Source organism: Panthera onca, chromosome B1 (genome assembly GCF_046562875.1).
Source record: "Panthera onca isolate mPanOnc1 chromosome B1, mPanOnc1 haplotype 2, whole genome shotgun sequence".
NCBI lineage: Eukaryota > Metazoa > Chordata > Mammalia > Carnivora > Felidae > Panthera > Panthera onca.
In genome coordinates, this window is record NC_138342.1 from 178,312,190 (window position 1) to 178,333,382 (window position 21,193).

A 21,193-nucleotide genomic window follows, 5' to 3' on the forward strand; every position below is an offset into this window, starting at 1 on the left:
CAAGTGAAATATACACAGAACCCAGGACAGAGCTGTGCTGGGCCTGACCCCATCTGTCTAATGCCAAACCCTCAAAGACTGATAATGTGTTCTGCTCTCCTGCATCTGAGGTTTGTAGTTTCAATGCCTAAAAACCTTACTATTTCCAAACTCTTATTCACTGTCTCCAGGCACCCTGAGCACGTAGGTACACAGGCACCAGTTCCAAGGCTCCACTGTTGCCAAGGGACACATTATGAATTAGGCCCCAGAGTCACCTCACTCCAAATACTGAAAGTATAAATACAAACAAAAATATAAGAACAGAAGGGTCAAAGAGACAATAAATGTATTTGTAGAAAAGTAAAGCTGAATCCTATGAAAGAGTAAATTGAAATCAGGACTGACTGGGCATATAATGCCGTATTTTGATGGGCATAATTTGGCCCCCAGAACTGCCTTATTATGGAGTCTGACACACAGACAGTTCAGTCACAGGCTATTGTAAATATGCTACAAAACGCCCTCACCACTACAATTTCTATTATCTTTGACACCATCTAATCCCATGGCATTGCTTTTACACAGTAAGATCATTGGATCCACTCTGAAAAGTTCTGGCAGAATAAATCACAAGTTGGATAAACTTGATATGTGAACATGAAAATGGGAGCTCACGATTACACCAGGTAGCATACCGGGCCTTAGAATTTTCTATACCACCTGACGTTGTTTACTCATCTAACACAGACATATTTTCTTTCATTTCAAAAAGATCTGTTAACTATTGTGCTTTGTCTTAAAGTGCTTTGCTGGAGGCAACGGAGGACTGAGCACTTGGCCGCTTTTCCGAAGAAAGTTCTTGTAGTCCATAGCTCTTACCTGGTTCCAACAGCAATTCTCTGACACCAAGTGGGTGTCCAGGATTCAGTCTAGTTCTGACACTAACCACCTGGAGTAAGCATGAGATCTTATGAGTGAAGGATTCAGTCTCACGAGATTGCCCCACTTCAGACACCAGCACAAGGGGAGTCCCTGGGCCACGCACACTGTGCTCAGCTGACTGCAAATATTAAATCATCATTTTGTACACCTGAAACTAAAATGTTATGTGTCAATTACACATCTGTTTAAAAAAATTCCAAAAAGAAAAAATTGAGGGTTTCCAAGGCTCCCCTTAGGTTCGATAATTTGCTAGAACAACTCCCAGAAGCCAGCAAAGAAGCTATATTTACAATGACAGTTTTATGATAAGGTATACAACTCAAGAAATGAACAAAATGAAAGAAACACACAAGGCAAGGTGTGGGAGGCGTGCAGGGCACAGAGTTTCCTTCCATGCCTTCTCAGCGGCTCTACCCTCCCAGGATCTCAATGAGTCCACCAACCTAGAAGCATCTCAGAACTTCACTGATCAAGAGTTTTTATCAAAGATTCCTTATATAAGCATGATTTATGGCATCAATGGCCATTAGTGATTGAGCTCAATCTCCAGGCCCTCTCCTCTCCCTGCTGGTGGGGCATAAGGCTTGGTCTTCCTGGTGTGGCCAGCTCTTCCCCTGAAACTAAGGGTCTACCAGGAGTCATGTCATTGGCACCAACTCAGATTTGGCCAGAAGGGAGGTTGTTATGAATAATATAAGATACTCCCATCACTTAGAAAATTCCAGAAGGTGGGGTGCCTTAGTGGTCAGTCAGCTAAGTGTCCAACTCTTGATTCCGGCTCAAGTCATGGTCTCAGGGTCATGAGTCCCATGTCGGACTCCACACTGACAGTGCAGAGCCTGCTTGGGATTCTCTCTCTCCCTCTCTCTCTGCCCCTCCGCCACTCATATGTGTGTGCTTTCTCTCTCTCAAAATAAATAAATAAAAAAAATTCCAAAAGGTTTTGCAGTTCTCTGCCAGGAACCTGGGACAAAGACCAAATATAGTTTTTATTATACCACACTTCCGAAGTGTGTTTTCTAGGTAAATCTCTTTACTTCCATTTTCTAAAATGTACTGTGAAGTTAACATATTTAATTTCCTTGACAACCATAACCCAGGTTTCTATAACTCTGGATGTACCACAGTGCTGAACACAGTTCTTTGTGCAAAGAATGTATTTCAACAGGTGTGCACTTTCCCAGAAGACTAAGGGCTGTAGAAGAGTTAGACCAGTTAGATTAAGAACAGAAGGTTACTGGGGTGTGTGGGTGGCTCAGTCGGTTAAGCATCTGACCTCAGCTCAGGTCATGACCTCATGGTTCGTGAGTTTGAGCCCCGTATCGGGCTCTGTGCTGACAGCTTGGAGCCTGGAGCCTGCTTTGGATTCTGTGTCTCCCTTGCTCTCTGCCCCTCCCTCCCCCGCTCATTCTCTCCCTCTCTCTCTCTCTCTCTCTCTCTCTCTCTCTCTCTCTCTCTCAAAAATAAATAAACATTAAAAGTTTTTTTTAAAAAACTAGAAGGTGACTTTTCCCAAACTAGTGGTGTTTTTCTGGATTCTTTGGATAGCAAGAGACAGACACCTGACTTGAATTTGCTTAGAGGAGATTTATTGGGGGTGGGGGGGGAGGGGTAGCTCACAGAATAACAAGAAGAGCTCTTTCTTCAACCATGATCACAAAGACAGAAAACCAAGAAACTTCTGAGACTCCAGACATGAGAACCATGACAACACATTAGGTCTCTGTCTCTTTGTCCCTCACTGCCTCTCTCTCTGCTCCCCTCCTCTTATGTATTTTTTACTTTTCTATGCTAGCTTCCTTCTTTCCTGTTGCTGATTTGCTTCTTCTCAGATGCTGCAGCAGCAGCTTTGTGACTGGAGGGGGAAAGGGTCTTGCCACCACCCCATCTTAGGACTTTGATTAGAAATACCCAAGGCCTAGGGCGCCTGGGTGGCTCAGTGGGTTAAGCATCTGACTTCAGCTCAGGTCATGATCTGAGGTTTGTGAGTTCAAGCCCCGCCTTGAGCTCTGTGCTGACAGCTCGGAGCCTGGAGCCTCCTTCAGGTTCTGTGTCTCCCTCTCTCTCTGCCCCTCCCCTGCGCATGCTCTGTTTCCCTCTGTTTCTCTCTCTCTCTCTCTCTCTCTCTCTCTCTCTCTCTCTCTCTCTCAGAAATAAACGCTAAAAAAAAAAAATTAAAAAAAAAAAAAAGAAAGAAATATCCAAGGCTTGCACTTAGATTCTTACTCCTTGATCAATCATTATAGTCAGGCAGATGGAGGAAGAGGAGTCACGCGAGCAGAAAACAATTAAAATGTGTAACATGTATTGAAATTTACTATATGCCAGGCATCTAACCCTGTACTTAGCAAACACTGATAAAACATTTGGTATGTGCCCTGTTTTGGGTACATTATAAATATTAACCATTTACTCCTCACAACAACCCTTAGGCAGATGTTACATTATTCCCATTGTATCGTGAAAAGTTAAGAATCTTGTCCAAGACCACATGGCTAGTAAGCAGTAGAGCTGGAATGTGAACCCAGGCAGTCTGGTTCCTGAGTTTGTGCTTTCAACCACACCGCTAGACAGTCTCCCCACTTTACATCGTTTAACCTACACGTGAGGTAAATGGTATAATTATCACCATTTCACAAAGGGAGACACAGGGTATGTCCATCAAGTGGTAGGGTCAGGATTCAAAACCACAGAGTGTGAGTGCAAAGCCTATGTTCATTTTTTTTTTTTATGCTTATTTTGGAGAGAGAGAGAGAGAGAGAGAGAGAGAGAGAGAGAGAGAATATGCAGGGGAGAGGCAGAGAAAGAGGGGGACAGAAGATCCAAAGCAGGCTTCTTGCTGACAGCAGAGAGCTGGATGTGGGGCTCGAACCCATGAACCACGAGATCGTGACCTGAGCCGAAGTCAGACACTTAACCAACTGAGCCACCCAGGCTCCCCAAAGCCCACGCTTTTAATCACCGTGCTGTGTTGCAGAGTTGGGGGATGAGGGGTGTGGTGCCTTAAAGAAGAGGGAGAGGTATAAGAAGACATTGCATCCATTACATTCAGTACAGCGTGCCAAGCCAGTCATGCTTAGAAATCCTTACTCGCCCAGGGGTGTCTGGGTGGCCCAATCAGTTGAGTGTCTGACTTCTACCTGGGTCATGATCTTGTGGTTCCTGAGTTCAGAGCCCCCACACTGGGACTCACTGCTGTCAGCACAGAGCCCACTTCAGATCCTCTGTCTCTCTCTCTCCCTGTCCTTCCCCTGCTTGTGCTCTCTCTCTCAAAAATAAACATTTAAAGAAAAAAAAAAAAAAAAAAGAAAGAAATCCTTACTAGCCCCAACCTAACCTGGAGAGCCAGTCATGCTCAGCAGTAGAAAGCTGTGATCAGCGCCAAGTTGAGGTCAAGGTCAAAGAAGAGAAAGCCAACAGAGCCATGGGAGAAAATCAGGCCTAGAATAAGGGTCTGAGGAAACCTCCTACAAAGAGAGAGTGAGCTGGGACACTGACACTTCTCTGGGAGGGTGCATACGAAAGAGTACAGAAGGTTACATTCAAGAAACAGCTGGAATTCTTTTAGAGTTCCTACAGCACGGGTTATGTCCTTGCCCCCAGAAAGTCACAGGACTGTGTCAACTTAGATTTCCTCAGAAATGCCTTCACTGAGCTATGATTTAATGTCATGCTTTCAGCTTTTATCAAGAGTTCAGTTAAGTGATGTCCATTTGAGGAACATTTTGTGGTCTTCAGAAAACCTGCAACTGAATACACTGTTCTTACCTTAACAATGAGCATAACATTCTGACCACAATTTGGAATCAGAGAAATCTTTGTCTTTCCTGGCAAACGTGTGCTTATTTTTATCAGACAATAGGAGTTATACAACATTACCTGTCTCCCTTTTTGCATGGGCCCCTGTGAACCAGAAGTTAAATTTTGTGCTTCCTTTTTCCATTATTATCCTAGATTCTTGGATGTCTCCTAATGAATTCTGATGGCCCTTTTTGCCTTGAACCATTTTGGTGTGTGTGTGTGTGTGTGTGCACTTTACTTTTTCATTGTGAAGTAGAGTATACATACAAAGGAGTGTACAAAACAAAAACACACAGCGTAACAATTATCTCAAGATAAATACCCATAAATACCCATATAACCACCACGCAGGTCAATAAACGGGAACTGCCAGCACCCCAAAATCCCTTTCATCCTCCTCCCAAACACCATGCATCCCATCTCTCCACCCACCCCTCATTCTCCTCCTTCTTCTTCTGATTGCTTCGCTTCTCTTTATACTCCTATTAACAGTATATCCCTCAATACTATGGTCTGGTGCTGCACTTTTTCTTTTAACCTTACCTGAATGGAATCAGGCATTCTGCGGTCTTCTGTGACTAGCTAATTTCACTCAATATTACAAATGAGTATATTTATAATCCCTGCTATTGTTTATATTTGCAGTTCATTCATTTTCGTATCTGTAGAGTCTGCCATCATATGACTAGATCACAATTTATCCATTTTCCTATGATAGGCATTATGATTTTTTATTTTCCTTGATTGCTAATGTGGCTGAGAACCTTTTCATATGCTTATGACTCATTTGAAAATCCTTTTTTTGAACCATCATTTTGAACCAAGGACATGGATTCTCACACGGAGCCTCTGGAAGGAACTCAGCCCTGCCCACTCCTTGAGTTTAGCCCAGCAACACCCATCTTTGGGTCCTTTGCCTTGTAGAACTGTGAGGTAATAAATTTGGGTTGCGTTAAGCCACTAGGTGTGTGGTAATTTGTTACAGCAGCAACGGGAAATTAATAAACAAGGAAAGGGAAGATGACTGCTTAGATCATTAAGATCATTTATATCAAAACAAATGAAATAAAGTAATGATATTTTTGCTTCATTAAGGTGTTACAGCACTGCCTATTCCTATCACTTAAAATAGAAAAATGATCTTTAAAATTGAAGTATAATGTATATGCAGTGATACGTACAGGTCTTAAACATATTATTTGATGAGTTGTGACAAATGTATACATCTGTGTAACCAACATTCAAATCAAGTTACAGAATATTTCATTCTTCCAGAAGTGCCTTAAGCCCCTCTCCCATCATTTCTCAGCGCCTCCCTGCCCCCACCATCTAGGAAACCACTGATCTGACCTCTCTTCCTATAGGTTAGCTTTGCCTCTTCCAGGACTTCAAATAAAAGAATCATACAATATGGGGGCGCCTGGGTGGCTCAGTCAGTTAAGTGTCTGACTCTTGATTTCAGCTCAAGTCATGATCTCACGGTTTGTGGGATCGAGCCTTGCATTAGGCTCTGCGTTGGCAGTGTTGAGCCTGCTTGGGATTCCCTCTTCCTCTTCTCTCTGACCTTCCCCCAAGCTTTCACTCTCTGTCTCTCAAAAAATAAAAAAATAAAAAATAAAAATAAATCATACATTATCTACTCTGCTGTGTTTGGTAAGAACACTGAGTTTGAAGTTAAGGACTGCAACACAAATTCTGGGTCTTCTACTCACCAATTCTTTGAACTCAACCAAGTATCAGCCTTTCAGAGGCTAAGTTTCCATTTAGAATATAAACTGCCAGGGTGCCTGGGTGGCTCAGTGGGTTAAGCGTCCAACTTTGGCTCAGGTCATGATCTCATGATTTGTGGGTTAGAGCCCCGCATTGGGCTCTGGACTGACAGCTCAGAGCCTGGACCCAACTTCAGATACTGTGTCTCCCTCTCCCTGTCCTTCTCCTGCTCACACTTTGTCTCTCTCTCAGGAATAAATAAACATTTTTAAAAAATAGAATATAAACTGCAAAAATATATATATATTTATATATATATATTTATATATATTATATATATATTTTATATTATATATATTATAAACATATATTATATATATTATATTATATAAATATATAAATATATATTATATATATTATATAAATATATAAATATATTTTATATTTAATATATATTTATATTTTATATATATATTTTATATATATGTATATATGTATATATACATATACATATAAACTGCTCACCTCAGAGCTGCTGTCAAGATCACAGGAGATCATCTGATAAAAGTACCTTGTCATTTCTTAAATGGTCTACACTTGTAAATACTTATTTCCAACTCAAAACAGAAATTGGGTGTTAACAATCTTTGGGTAATGGGATAATAACTGATTTTTAAATTTTCTTAATATTTTTCTATATTTCTCAAGTTTGTACATTAATACATATTCCTTTTAAAATAAAAACGTTATGGGATGCCTGGGTGGCTCAGTCTGTTAAGCGTCCGACTTCAGCTCAGGTCATGATATTGTGGTTTGTGGGTTCAAGCCCCACATCGGGCCCTGTGCTGACAGCTCAGAGCCTGGAGCCTCCTTTGGATTCTGTGTCTCCGGCTCTTTCTGCCCCTCCCCTACTCGTGCTCTGTCTCTCAAAAATGAATAAAACGTTAAAAATATTAAATAAAATAAAAATGTCATTTTATTTAATTTTAAATTTATTTATTTATTTTGAGAGAGAGCACATATGAGCAGGGGAGGGGAGGAAAGACAAGGAGAGAGAAAGTCTCAAGCAGGATCTGCGTTGCCAGCACGGAGCCCAATGAGGGGATCAATCCCATGAACTGTCCTGACCCAAGTCGAAATCAAGAGTCAGATGCTCAACCAACTGAGCAAAAAAAAAAAAAAGTCATTTTAAAATAAATTAGCACAGGAATGTTTATCAACTCTGATTTCATGCCACACATTCTTTTTAAAATTCTGATTTAATTAATAATTCCAATCTTCAAATATGTATTGGTATAAATCATGGTAGAGTTTTAGTCATTCCTACACAAGAAGCAGCAGAAAGTAAGCTAATAAGGATAACACACTACTATTTTCTCATTTTATACATCTAAGGAATGCCTAACACAGCATAAAATACAATGCTGCTGTGATGCTGTACTTAAGAATAAGCCACATCATTCAGTATAGCATGTCACACTGTTCAGATACAAAATCCTACCTCTAAATCCTTCCCATTGCCATTGTGAAGAGAGGAAGAAAGCAAAGAAACGGAGAGACACAAACATTGAAGAAAGTGTAATAGGGAACTGTATTTGAAATCACAAGAATTGCCCCATAGAACAAGCTTTAGGTTTCAGAATTGCACAGATCAGGGTAGTAGCTTCCACAAATTGCGACCAAAACAATAGTGGCTAACACTGATGAAGCATTTACTATTCGCTAGGCACTATTTTAAGCACATTATAAACACGGATTCTTTTTATTTCTCACTATAGTCCTACGAGATGAGGGCTATTGTGCCCCCACTTAAGAGGGGGAAGGCCACTTATTTAGTGGCCGACATAGCATGGTATCAGAGCCCATGTTCTCAATCATAACTCTATACTCACTTTCTAATGATGGCTGGAAAATGACTGCATTTAAAGTTTGAATTGTAGGGGCACCTGGGTGGCTCAGTCAATTGAGGCTCCGACTTTGGCTCAGGTCATGATCTCATGGTCGGTGAGTTCAAGCCCTCCGTCAGGCTCTGTGCTGACACCTCAGAGCCTGGAGCCTGCTTTGGATTCTGTCTCCCTCTCTCTCTGCCCCTCCCCCACTCATGCTCTGTTCTGTCTCTCAAAAATGAATAAACGTTAAAAAAAATAATAATAAAAGTAACAAATAAAAAATTAAGTTTGAATTGTAAATAATTCCAGCCAAAAAAGACTAAAAATTGTCATGAATTAGTACATGACCTTTGAGAAAAAGAAGTGATCAAGTACGCACTCATGGAGAATGTGTAACCACATGAGACATTTAAGAAGATCAAAATATACAAACTTAGGACAACAGAGGAAGTGCTTCTAGGCAGGATCAGGAGGGAGACATGTCCCCCCAGTCGTGCTTGTTTATTTTTTTATTTTATTTTATTTTATTTTATTTTATTTTATTTTATTTTATTTTATTATTTTACGTTGTTTTTAATTTCTTTTAAGTTTATGTGTTTATTTTGAGCCAGAGAGAGACAGAGAGAGAGGAAGAAAGAGAATCTCAAGCAGACATCTCTGCTGACAGTGCAGAGCCTAACGTGGGGCTAGTACCCATGAACTGCAGAATCATGGCCTGAGCAGAAATCAAAAGTCAGATGCTTAACCAACTGAGCCACCCAGGTGCCCCTCCCCAAGTCATACCTCTTAAAATTATCCAATTTTAAGAAGTTCCCTACTGGGGAAGTAATATAGTTAATATCAGAGCTAGTGTCTAGTCTCTCTACTTGAAGTAAAAATTTAGCAAATAATAGGTAGTTCACTCCATAGTCCAAATTTTGTTCCTCCCAATCCTTTCTGTTATCATTTTAAAGTCCCGGGTAAAGAATCTACTTCCAAGTCTTATTGAAGTTCTGTATCAGCACCAGGTGAATCAGCCCAGACAAAAAATGAGCCTACTTAACGAATTGTACCCTAGGGGTGCCTGAGTGGCTCAGTTAGTTAAGCATCGGACTCCTGATTTCAGCTCAGGTCATGGTCTCATGGTTGTGAAATCGAGCCCCACCTAGGGGCTTTGCACTGAGCATGGAGCCTGCTTAAGATTCTCTCTCTTTCCTGCTCAGCCCCTCTCCCCCACTCCTGTGCGTGCTCTCTTTCTCTAAAATAAAAAGTAACAATAATAATAATAATAACAATAATAGCAAATTATGCCTTAAAGCTTATTTCCACCTGAGTCTGCAACTACCAGTCACTTTTGCAACTTTATCTCTATGGTCCCACAAGAGGAGAATAAGAAAGATACTATTATAATCTTCCTTCAGTAAAGAATAAAGAGGCTCAGAGATGTGAAAGGTTATACCTAAGTCCACGCAGCTCGTAAGTTCTAAACGTGAGTCAAGAATCCAGTCTTCTCCATTCCCTTCTCTAACCCTGACCCATTTTAGTGACAACCTCCCAGATTTATTAACAAGTAATAAACCTGACTGATTTGGCCTACCTCTCTGGTGAGTTATCAGTGAGCAGTGAAATGTACCAAAAGTGGACTGAGATAGGAAGGTGGAGCTTCTAGAACAGACTTAGAAAATGGAATAGTCACCTTACAATAAATGCCACGTTTTAGCACTTAGAACGTACCAGGTAGTGTCCAAAATGCTTTATAGATATTACCTCATCTATCCTCCAAAATATCCCTGTGGGGGGTACATTATTAGCTCTATTTTACAGATAAAGGATCTGAAGGTTAGACAGGTTAACTGACCAAGGGATTCTAACCAGGGTTAGAATCCTGTATGACCGAGAGCTGTGTTTTCCCAGCCAAGTAAGTCAACAGAGACAGGAACTCCAAGCCTGCCCTGGGCACAGCGACTGACCTTAGCCTCCCCGAGCACGGTTCTCCACTCTCCCTCCCTCCTTACCTGCTGGCTCTGAACAATGAGGCTCTTTCTCTGTCTGAGTCGTTCTGGTACAGGAAATCCCATCAGGCCTCTGGGAGGCTAGTGTTCTTCTGGTGCTTTTGTGATATTCCCCTCCCTCAGTTCAGAAGGATCTGAACAAGCCAAAAAGAAGTTTACTCCCCTTGTGGGAATGTTTACTAGGATTCACAGTGGAACAAAAAAATTAAGAAAAATAATGCTTTAATGCAAAAAACTTTAAAAGTCAAGATCAATGTCCCAAAAAGTCCTTTTTAAATGAAGACGAAAGATCCAATCCTACACTTACTTGCACCACTCACTCCACCTCACCCCTGCCCCTTGGAGCCCTGTTGGATACTGTCTGTATTGAAATTCTTGACATTTAGTTCACCATGGATTTTTTTTTTTTTGCATTGATATTTATTTTTTTAAATATGGCACTAAAACGTTATTTATGTTCATGATGGATGAGTTTTAGGTTTTGTTTTTGGAGTCCCCTTAAATTTTATGCTCAAGGCTTCACCGGCCTCAGCTTATCCTTGGTCCTGGACTGAGCACATAAAAGCTGGAATCACAGGTGGAGGGCCTTGTTTCCCAGTTTACAGTTTTCCCACATCTTTCCTTGTGTCCTCCTCATGTCAGCTATCCTCTGTGTCAGCCCCACCAAATAAGTGACCACCGTGTGTACTCAAGGTCATAGCTGAGCCATGGGGGAGAAGGAGAAAACAGTCTTCTCCACCTTTGCTCCAGAGCTATGGGAGTTTGGCTGTGTTTCTTTCTCCTTCTTAAAGGACACTTTTTATACCATCAGCTGAGTAATTTGCCAGGAGGGAAATTCCTGTCTTTGACACTCTCAAATCAGTGTTGACATGTAATTTTAATTATTGAATTCCTATCACTGTTTCTCTAAGGCAGTGGTTCTCAGTCTTTAAAAACAAATCCTTATGCCCAGGCTGTTCCCCAGATCCATTAAGTCAGTATCTCCAGGGGCAAGAGCCTGGCATTCATAATCTTTAAAGCTTCCGAGGTGATTCTAGTGTGTGGGCAAGGTTGAGAATGACAGCTCTCACGAAAGGCTCACTTTTCATTTTCCTCCCCTAGATGGTTTTTCCTGTGGTCCATCCCAGGGACAGTATCAGGGCTCCAGGATCTGAGGGAGCTGGATTTAATTCCTGGCTTTCCCACCTGCTAGCTGTATGACCTCGGACAAGATACTTTTGTTTCCTCAACTATGCCAGGGAGATGATAACAGAATCTACCACTTGAACTTGGCTGAAGGAATCATGCGGAGGCATCTGAAACACCTAGCATAGTGTCTGGTGTGCGTGTGTGTACAAGCCCTCATGCAACCACACATTCAGTGTGAGCTACTACTATTATTAGTTACGAATCCATTCTGCAAAGAGACAAGAAGACCAGTGAATAGACAAAGGTAGAACCACTCTGTTAGAATCCAGGGGTGAGAGGAGACTCAGACCCCACTCTTTTTCAGTGTGTTCTGTAGAGCCCCTGCGAATTCTGGGAAATAATTCAAAGACCACTAGTGTGGCATGTAATGACATTTTGAACCCAATTTTACTCTGTTTGGGGTGGCTTTTTCTGCCTCAGAACTGCTCTGGCCCATTTCTAATCTTATTTCCAGTGGCAGGCGTCCGCCGGCTGAGCTCAGGGGCTGTTCTGCGGCCACAGGACCCAACGGAGCAGGGCTGCTCCACCCACGTTGCCTCTGTGGCCTCAGGCTTACCAGGGGAGGAAGCAGCTGCTCAGTGACGCTGCTCTAAATTCCCAGTCCCCTGGCTGGATGAATGTCTGTTTGGTTTTCAGGTGTGTGATGGTGGCCAGGAGGGTTGAACGAGTTTCCTGTTCAAGAGTAGAGGAGTATTTAAATGCCCTGCGCAGGAAGACCCTTAAGGCATCCTGGCTTGGCAAGGACGGCTCCCTTCGGGAAAGACTAGCTCGCCTGTTTTCCCATTTGAGAACAGCTGTGCTCTATTTGTTTCTTAGGCAGTGTTGATTGTTTGAACCCAACCAGTCAAAAACCCTGGCCCGGTTCAGAGACCTCCACCAGCCTTGGGCTGATTCAGAGAGGGTGAGGCAGCAGGTACAGATCGGGACCAGCATAACTGAGGTTGGCTCGGCCTCAGAAATCATCTGTGCCACAAGATTGGCTATATTTCCTTTTCCATTAGGGAGCCCCATCTGGGCCCTGCTCGTTTGCGTGCCTTCCACTGCTCCCTTTCATTTCTTCCAAATCAATATAATGTCTTTGTTCTTGTTTCCATAAAGGAGTACCCCTCGTACCAAGTTAGTTATGGAATACACTACTCGATAGCAAGAGTGTTTCGTTTCTCCCTCCCCCAAGCCCCTTTCCAGACTTGTTTGGGAAGAAAGTTGATATTTCATACCATAGTGTGTTTAAAGTGTTTTCTCTGACTGTTCTTTAGAGTGGCTGTTTGAGTTAGACTTGGAGTAGTTGGGCTCCTCGATTCCAAGTAACTGAAACCAACTGGTGTTGGCTTGAGCCAGAGACGGGAATTTATTACAGGATAAAGAAACACCTCACGGAAGCAAAGACAGGAGGGGGGCTAGGCTTCCGGAAGAAACTGGAAATGGAAAGCTGCCAGAACATGTCTGCCATGTCTCATCTCTGAAGCCTTGCGTCTCTGCTGCTTTTTGTCTCTTTGCTGACCGGCTTTTACTGCCTCTGTGGACAAGGAGAAATGCTGCTGTCACAGAGCTCAGAGCTTATTACTTCCATGTGAAAGGTGCCCAAAATGACTCGTGGCTTCCAGTATCGACTCAAGAGAGTGTGATTGGTCAGATTCCATCAGCGACGGTCAGTGGACAGAGAACACAGAGGCTGTCTTCTCAACCAAGGCTCCCGGATACAGCTGCTGACTAGGGTCATTTGTGGGAGATTTTTTTTTTTTTTTTTAAATACAGACCCAGGCTCTGCTTTGGAATCTGTAGGAGTAGGTCCCGGGACTCTGCATTAAAAATTCCTTAAGCAATTCTGATGATAAATTAGATTGAGAGCCAAGGAGACAAAACTCTTTGGTACCCATTAATCTTTCTACTAAGGTCTAACAAAAGACTGCCTTTTAAGCTATCTACTGTTTGTTGGAGGCTATTACTATAAGGCTGGAGTGAGCAATTCATTTCAGTGCGAATATACGTGAGTGGGATGAGGAACTCCCTACCCCACAGAGCACTTGTTGTAGAACCAGTCGAGTGGAAATCTGAGAAGCCAGCTCAGAGTTGGATCTAATATCACTGCTCTTAAAGGCTTCATGGTCAGGACTTTTAGACAACATTTCAAGAACAGTTCTTACCAGGTGAAATCTGGTTCGGTGTTACCCAAGCAGATGATGCAGGTTCTGTGGGTCAGGGTGAGAGTCCAGAACAGGTTTAAAATCTAGGTCTTCACGCTGGGGGAAAAAACAGAACTCCATTGGGAAAATACAATCTTAAGAGAATTGGGTTATGTTTTGGTTCCCATGTTTTCATTTCTTACAACATGCTGTTTCTGCTGCTTGATAAACAGTTACCTCTTCTCTTTTTAATGTCTATTGCCTTGTTCTTGAAGACTTAACTTGTGTTTCCACTTAGAGGAAGTCTTCTCTGACTCCCTAGTCTATTCATCTTTTCTTCTGCTCAATATCCTCCATGTACCATGATCGTATCATGGATTGTAATCATGTTACTTTCCCATCACCTCCACTTGATGATGGGTAGTTGGCACTTTGGTAACTAAATCTGCTTGTTTGGGGGTTGGTATGAACTCTCCTTCTGCTGAATTGATGTAGTGATGTGTCTGCCAACCTGGCCCCTGGCTTCCCTTCTGTCCCTGTAACAGTCAGAGCCACCATTCTGAACTCCATCCCAGGTTCTGGGATCGCTCATTCCTTAATCATAGAAAATGAAGGAGCCCTAGACTTGTGGCCCTGCCTCCAGTATGCCATGGTTATTAGGACACCCTTCAGCATCGTGATACACTTTGAAGATGTTTTATTTGTGTTTTACTCTAGGATAGTCTAGCTAAATCAGCCATAATTCACTAGGCATGATTCAGATATTAGCTCATTTAACTCCTACAACAAGCCTACAAAGAAAGCTTTATAGGGAAAACTGGGAGGAAAAAGATGAAGTAACCTGCCCAGGCCACAGCACCAATGTCAGAACCAGGATCAAAACCCAGATCTGATTCCAAACCCTTACACTCTTAAACACCAGGCTGCACAGTTAGGCCCCTTTTGAAACCTACTTCACATGGTCAGCTACTTAGTTAGCTAGTTAGTTACTTTATGTAGTTAGCTATCTTTCCCTGTTTATGCCTTCCTTTCTGAATTAGAATGAAATATTCAATAAGTATTAGCTGGTTGAAAATACATAACTGTGGATGATACATCACTGATCTGAACTTCAAAACGTGTCTAACATTCTCCTATCCGTTATCAAGTACAGAATTTTCTAGAAGTGTCTACCTAAAACCTTCCACCAGAATGTGAGCCTATGCTTATTTGCATCGCTTCTACTCAACATGGCTGAGGAGAAGATTTCTCCACTGCTGTCCATGGAACCACCAAACTCCAAGGAAGCCCTACTTCTACGGTGCTCTTTTAGGTGTGGCCCCTGCATGACAGGGTCTGAGAATGTGTAAGGACTGTATGAGGACAGGGTGACGGGGCCAACCACAGCTCTCAGAATATTCATAACCGAGTCATCAAAGAGTCACACAGTCCAAGCCTGAAACTGGGCAGTTAGGCGACAGCACTGCATAGTTTCCCCAAACACACCATCTCCATATCTGAGAGCTCACACGGGAACACATTCATCACTCGCCTTACAGGAGGGATGTTTAAGACACAAGAGTTCTAGGGGATATCAGAAATAGTTTGCATGAATTATAAATGAAGAAGTAGAAAGAAAATTCAAAATTTAAATCAGAATTATGTTACCCTCTCCATGCTCAGTACAGTTCAAAGGCTAGAAACCTAGAGAGATGCACTTAGACATAAAGTACACCTGAAACTAATCTCGTATCGTATGGTAACTGGGATTTAAATAAAAACTTGAAAAAAAAAAAAAATAGAGGCAAAGCCCACCTATTCCGACAAATGAGATGAAACGTCAATGGCTAGGAGTCGGTAGCCAACTCTTCTCTTTCCAGAGGCTACAGCAAACTAGTCCAGGGCCTTGTAGAGATGACAGGTGCACCAGGCAGATATATGGCCCTATACTTGGGAGCAAGAGAGGGAAAGGCTGATTCAAGCAAGCTCAGGCGTCACCTCCTGAAAGCATAACATTTTCCTCCAGCTTCATTAGCAAACTTTTCATTCTAGATGCAAAGGGTAATCACATCTCGGGCTCCTCCAAGGGCAGAACGCCAAACCACACTGCAGTGTGACAAATGAGGTCTCCCCAGAAGCGTAAAGAACAGGGAATTGGCAGCTTTGCCACAGATTCTGAATGTGAGTGATGAGCAGGTGACAGAAGTATAGGCTGGAGGGTGGGGCTGGGGGGACAACCACGTTTTATTTCTTAATGTGTTAACTTTAAGATGCTGGCGACTCTCATGAAATATCCAGCAAGCTGGTACAGAAGAACTTCGGGAACTCAGAAGAGGGGTCAGGGCAATCGATTTTAGGAACTTCTTGCAGCGAAGTGATAAAATCTTGTGCGTCTCAGGGAGACAGTAAAGCAAGGTGAGGAGCAAGGACACAAGCTTAGGGAAATATCCCCCGGCTGAGGCATTCTGGTTATACAGCCTCCAATTGCTTCCTCTTCTTTGTACAGAGATTCCTCTTAGCCTTGAGAAATTCCTAATGCTTATCTTATTCTATTCCCTTCTACCTTGAGCAGAAGTAGTAAATTTTCTCCCCAAACCTGACAGTCAAATAGAGCCTTGGAACAAATGACTTTAGTCAGCAAGGCCATAAAAAATGTTGTAGTAGAGTGCAGTCTTTGAATGGATTAATAACCTTTCTCAAAAAATAAAGAACCTTTTTCTCAAGAGACAGCGTATGATTCTTATTGCATTTGGTCTATACAACTTGAGCAAAAAATCACATACGAGAATGTTTTAAATTGTTAAGTTGAAACTTCACTACATCTAATTTTTTATTTCTTATTTTAGTAGGTTTCACGTCCAGTGCAGAGCCCAATGTGGAGCTTGAACTCACGACCCTGAGATCAAGAGTCAGACACTTAACCTCCTGAGACACCCTGGAGCCCCTACTACATCTTATTTTGAAATGCTCCCCTCCCTTCCCTTCTCCCCAAACACCACTTGACACAACACAAAGAAGCTGCCTGCATAAGGAATGCAGGATCTAACACAAGTGTTAGGACTTGAGGTTTGTTTATTATATCATACCTGTCTTTCCTGAACTTCTTGAGTCATCATTAAGTTACTGTTTGTAGTTCCCACATTTTTCTCGCTATATACAGAGCACGAACAAAAGTCATGGGCATTGTTCCCTGTGGGGCCCCTTATACGTTTTAAGCAAGCTAGCAGAAGTACGGTGTAATCGCTCAAACACTCAACAGAGAAAGTGACTGGGTCTCAGCTGTCTGCACTGAAAACTGTTTCATAACATTCTACCTAGTATGTGTGCAATTTCAACACAGCTCAGGGCTGAATAAGCACTAGACTGAGGTGGGAAGAACGCTAACCCAGGTGTTCTTGACATTATCTGATAAAGGGAACTCAAAAGGCTTGGTGTTGGCTGGTTGATGGATAAGCTTTATGACATTAATGAGGCTGGGGCACGATAGTTTGTTTTACACCCCCCTACAAAAGATTAAACGAGTTTTCTCGGTGCTCACCAAGAAAGTCCTAAATAAGAGCTTTTATCAAACGTAGACTCAAGAAAACCCACAGTATCACTCATGGAAAACATTTTACAACACACAGAAATAAGGGCAGAACTTTTCAACACTCTGGACCAGAGGCCTTCATACGGGGTTTGTTTAACCCTATGAGGGGTACCTTAAAACCTTTAAAGGGGTCCTTGAGCAAGGGTAATTTTAAAGTTTTTCTTGTAAATAATTATTTTGAAGGAGAGAGAGACAGATAGAGAAAGAATCCCAAGCAGGCTCCATGCTGCCAGCACAGAGACTGACATGGAGTTCTATCTCATGAACCCTGAGATCACGACCTGAGCCCAAATTAAGAGTTGGACGCTTAACAGACTGAGGCACCCTGGCACCTCAAGGGTAATTTTAAAGGAAATTTCCTCCATACATACCCTTCCCTCAAACTGAGCAATCTGAAAGACAACCACACTGAATCCACAATATTCCTTCCATCCAAAGGCACATCAGTCATCTCTCCAACCTGTACTAAGAAGATTGTACTGCCCTGAGGCATTAAGATCTACAGAGCACAGTGTGTTGTTAGTCTTTGGGGCTTCCTGATTCTCCTTGTTCTGTATTTCTGTTAAGGGAGATTTAGAGAGGGGGCATCTGGGGAATCGTAAGAATGCTCAAGTTTTGGGCATGTGGTAAAGTGTAGTACAGTGGAAGGGATGAGGGTTTTGTTTAACAAACTGGCCACTTCATCTTCAGATTCCTGTGAAGTACATCCCTCCTGACGGAAGCCACACCAGCAAAGCAGGAAATACCGGCGAGAAATACTAAATGCTAGGGGCGCCTGGGTGGCTCAGTCGGTTAAGCCTCCAACTCCTGATTTCAGCTCAGGTCACGATCTCATGGTTCGTGAGCCACGTTGGGCTCTGGGCTGGCAGCGTGGAGCCTGCTTGGGATTCTTTCTCTTCTCTCTCTCTTTGCCCCTCTTTTGCTTACACTCTTTCTCTCTCACAAATAAACTCAGAAAAAAAAGAAAGAAATACCGAATGCTACATCTTTTCTCATAAGTAATTTTTCCTGCTATTTAAAACTCATCTTAGAGTGCCTGGGTGGCTCAGTTGGTTAAGCGTCCAACTCTTGATTTTGGTGGCTCAGGTCATCATTTTAGTTTGTGGGATCAAGCCCTCAGTCGGGCTCTGTGCTGACAGTGCGGAGCCTGCTTGGGATTCGCTCCCTCTCTGTCCCTCCCCTGCTTGCGTGCGTGCACTCGCATGTTCTCTCAAAATAAATAAACTTTAAAAATAAATAAAAATAAAAATAAAATAAAATACTCATCTTTGGAACCATCACTGACCGGAAAGAAAACTACCTTTGAGCAGTCAAAACAAAAACAGTTTAGTAATGCTGATCATTTATTTTTTTAAGGAGGAGAACTTTCTTTTCCTTTTTTTTAAAGTTTATTCATTTTGAGAGAGAGAGAACAGGTGTGTGCAGGGGAGGGGCAGACAAAGAGGGAGAGAGAGAGTCCCAACCAAGCAGGCTCCACGCTGCCAGCAAAGCCCAATGCTGGGCTCAAACCCACAAACCATGAGACCATGACCCAAGCCGAAATCAAGAGCAGAACACTCAACCAATTGAGCGGTTCAGTTGCCCCAATGCTGACCATTTTAATTCTAACTTAAAATATAACTACCAAAATTTTCATGATGCACTGAATAAAATTTGCAAACAACTTTCCATGCATATCATGAAATATTTATTCCAAATACAGCCAAATCTTAATTTAATCTCATGAGATGATAAATATTTCCTACCACCTACTAACAGAAAATAGATTCTGGCTGCCACACCAGTTAGTTTTTAGCAACCTGTATAACATTTTATAGGAAAAGTCTGATCCCATCTAATTAATTTAATGTTATTTTTGATTCTTAATTCTACCAAGAATTGAGTGAACCAATTCTTTAGTTCACTATAAGCACACAGCTTTATTGAAAGAATATTTTGCCTTATAAACCTACTTGCTTCTTAAATAACATAATCTTAGCTTACAGATGACTTGTTACAAGTTAAATACTGAGAAAGAGTACATTGATTTATCTTGCTTCTTTAAAAATTATGTTAAATCTGTGTGATTTTAGACCTTGACTGCTTTTAGTCATCTCTTACAAAAAGTGTTCTATCATGTGCTTAATGCTTTTTTATAACATTCTTCAAAATTCACTAACACAACACTGAAATTTTCAAGTCAGACTTTTTCAGACAGAAAGAAAGTCTGATTTAGTTATTTGATTTATTGATGATACAGTGGATATTTGACTTGGTTTCATTAAATGGTGGACATTTACCATAAATTGATTAAATGTGCAGCTCCAAGGTTTTCATGAATTACATATTTAATGAAACATATATTATGATGAAAATATATTTAAAACACTAATTTATCAAAAGAATATATCTGAAAGGTGTTTTGAAAGTAACAGATTGGATTTCCCAATTGGATTAAATATATTGAATTAAATAAAGCTTTTTTGGGCCGCTTGGGTGGCTCAGTCAGTTAAGCGTTGACTTTGGCTCAGGTCATGATCTTACTGTTCGTGCGTTCGAGCACCACATCGGACTCTGTGCTGACAGCTCGAAGCCTGGAGCCTGCTTCGGATTCTGGCTCTCCCTCTCTCTACCCACTCACTCTCACCACCCCCCTCTCTCAAAAATAAACAATAAATAATAAATAAATAAATAAATAAATAAAGCTTTTCTAAGTGAAAGAGTAACAGATACAAGTAGCAATCTTTGATAGTCTTGATAAAGCCCTTTGAGTTTATGTCCCTAAATTTGAGAATGAACAATTCTAAATAACAAACTCTTCTAAAAATGAAGAATTCTTCTAAAAAATGAAGAATAAACTAATCATGCTGTCGGCTGAAGGATGACTAAAACCACAATGTGATTTTGGGGATGGAATTTAAAGAATTGAGTAAAGTGATTTTTAAAGCTACTTCTATTCCCATCCCTTGATTTAGGGGCAGTTTTCAATCAACCTTTACACAGAAATGAAAGACAGAAATGGAATTAATGCTGATCTGTCTTTCATTCTCAAAATGCCACATTTATCCAAGGACACATAAACTAATCTGAAAAATAATCTCATTAAAAGAGGACTTCCAAAAACTTTACATCTCATTTAATAAGTATCAAATTTTTAAATATACTTATATTTTTATTGCATAAAATTATTTAAATAACTCAACATAGAAATTTAGCACAGCTTTAAGGATCACAAGAAAAAATTTAAATGTATATACTTGCTTTTGTTGCAAAGACATGGATAGCATAATTGATAGGACTTTTGAGCGTACAAATATACAGTAAAATTTTAAGGCAACCAACTCCAGGAAAATGAAAATCTGATCTAATGGGATTGGCCCCTATCCTCCAAGCCAGCCCCCTATTCTCAAACATTCTAAGCTTCTCTAGGGAAGGCATGTACTGGTGGTGGTGGGTAGAAAGTGATCACCTCGTGATCAGTTCGGACTTTGTTTCGTGATTGGTCTTACCATTACTTTTGCCCTGTGTGACAATACAGACTAAAACATACAGGGCTTGTTTTTTTGTTTTTGTGTTTTTTGGTTGTTTTTTTTTTTTTTGCCATAATGATTATAATAATATGACCTCACATTTTCATAATTCAATTTTTTTTAAGTTTTTTTATTTTTGACAGAGACAGAGTGCGAGCATGAGCTGGGGAGGGGCAGAGAGAGAGGGAGACACAGAATCCGAAGCAGGCTCCAGGCTCCAAGCCGTCAGCAAAGAGCCTGACGCAGGGCTTGAACTCATGAACCGTGAGATCATGACCTAGGCCGAAGTCGGATGCTTAACCGCCACCCAGGTGCCCCTAATAATTCAATTTTTTAAGTCCCATCTAGTAGGATTTTTCTGTGTTACATTAGGATAAAATATTGTGAGGGAACTGCAATGAAAATATAAGTCCAAGAAAAAGGAAAGATTAAAAATTGTAAAAATTGTAAAATGTAAAATGTCTTGTGTATTTTCTATAGTGATTGATGG

At 41.3% G+C, this 21,193-nt stretch overlaps 1 long non-coding RNA gene across 2 annotated transcripts in view; it reads right to left on the reverse strand.

Annotated features, from left to right (window-relative positions):
• The window catches only part of LOC144616104 (uncharacterized), a 104,373-nt gene that overhangs the window by 72,792 nt on the left and 10,388 nt on the right, over positions 1-21,193 (reverse strand). The window contains exons 1-4 of one of the 2 annotated variants that reach the window (XR_013555018.2): positions 16,692-18,842; positions 15,421-15,554; positions 13,648-13,743; positions 10,319-10,449 (exon numbers count right to left, since the gene is read on the reverse strand). This is a non-coding gene — a long non-coding RNA (uncharacterized LOC144616104). Of the gene's footprint in view, positions 1-10,318; positions 10,450-13,647; positions 13,744-15,420; positions 15,555-16,691; positions 18,843-21,193 lie in introns of those variants that run through there. The other variant, XR_013555017.2, reaches the window with a different exon arrangement.